This window comes from Anneissia japonica, unplaced genomic scaffold (genome assembly GCF_011630105.1).
Source record: "Anneissia japonica isolate Jap-2015-1 unplaced genomic scaffold, ASM1163010v1 scaffold287835_len3118868_cov185, whole genome shotgun sequence".
In the NCBI taxonomy this organism is placed as follows: domain Eukaryota; kingdom Metazoa; phylum Echinodermata; class Crinoidea; order Comatulida; family Comatulidae; genus Anneissia; species Anneissia japonica.
This window is the reverse complement of record NW_022737223.1, coordinates 2169372-2171016: the sequence shown is the minus strand read 5'-3', so window position 1 is coordinate 2171016 and position 1645 is coordinate 2169372.

The following is a 1645-nucleotide window of genomic DNA, read 5'->3' as shown; positions in this document are numbered from 1 at the left end:
CGAAATACAAGTATTGGAATAGTTCGTTTTAAAAGATATGGAAGGTATTCGGGTTCAGGCGTTGGCTCACATGTCATTTTCAATGAAATTTAAAATTCATAAATTTCATTGGTTTAAAATTACCAATTTGTGTTATTTCTATTTTACTGTAATTACATTACGTGGAATTCCAATTCCTAATTACTCATGTCCGTTACAAAAACAACAAAAGATACACGCAGTTCTAATAATAATGACAAAAATATTTATTAAAAAAAAATACAAATACTTAAAAAATGTACTTAAGACAAATTAAATAATAATAATGATGATGATAAAAATAATAATCCAATCAACGTCATTTTCATCATCATTATATTATATTATTTTATATTGTCATCGTCGTCTTCATCAACATTAAAATCGTTTTATTATTATATTTGACTTACACTTGGTGGTTAAGATGCTTGCCTTCCAATCCCAGGGTCATGGGTTCAATTCCTGTCAGTTGCAGGACTTTTTCTCACGACCAAAACAACTCCACTCCCTAAGCCTCATATTTAGTTTGTGTAAAGCAACGTGTGTGTTTGTCTTGTGAAATGGATTATCACCTAAATATAGGGCGGTGATGTATTCGCTTGACAATCATTGGTGCATTTGTCTTGTGCCTAAATAAATAAATAAAAATAAATAAATAAATCAGTTTCTTAAGAATTAGTGGTAGTTTGGTAATCAAAACTTGAAAATAATTTAACCGTCGGATTTTGATTTACTAGATGTAATGGTTTAAACATAGAGGAATAAAGATGAATTCACAACGAATCCGAATTTTCGGATCCGAAGGCTTACCGAACCGACCAGAAAATTGAATCGGTATTTAAGAATAGGGATTCTGGCGTTTCGGAAACGCGGTCCAATTCGGATCCGATGTGAATGCAGCTTTGTGGTTTGAATGACATCACCGCCATTGTGTTTTATAAAAATGAAAGACAGGCAGAACGGTGTTATGATGGGAAAACGAATGTAAAAGACTATCAGGGTTAATTAAATCATTCTTCTTTAATTGTAAATTATTATAACGGTTCTAAAAAATAAGTAATTTACAGCATGTTTCACTTTTCATTGAATTAAGTTTAATAGGCCTAGTACATTAGTAAAGATGGGGAGGCGGTTCGCATCACTCTCAAACATATAGACATATGAATAAAGTGACCTCAGTTTAGAATTAGCCTAGCCATTCGTAGGCTATAATTATTCGATTGGAACCTGAGTGACAGTATCGATCTGTGGTTAAATTTGTCTCAAAAACTTAACCGCCCTATTACTAAGAAGAGCATCCAGGGCCCCATGTGGATCCGCTTCGCATATCCTCGCGTCGTACCAGGCCCGTAGCCAGGTCCTTCCAAGGGGAGTGGGAAGGGTTTTTCTGGGGCGTGAGGTCCACGGTCGAAGCCCCGGTGGGGTTGGAAAATCCCCCAAAGCAAGAGGATTTTTGTGCTTTATGGGTCTAAATAATGCATAAAAGCAGATATGTTTGAAAACGTCTGTGTCTGGTTGGGTCTGCAGTGCATTAGTTGGGTTGGAGGACTTATTTGTGAAATTTGAAGAGGGGGGTTCGCCATAAAAGAGGGGGTTTGCTAGAAAAGGGGGTTCTCCCGAACCATAA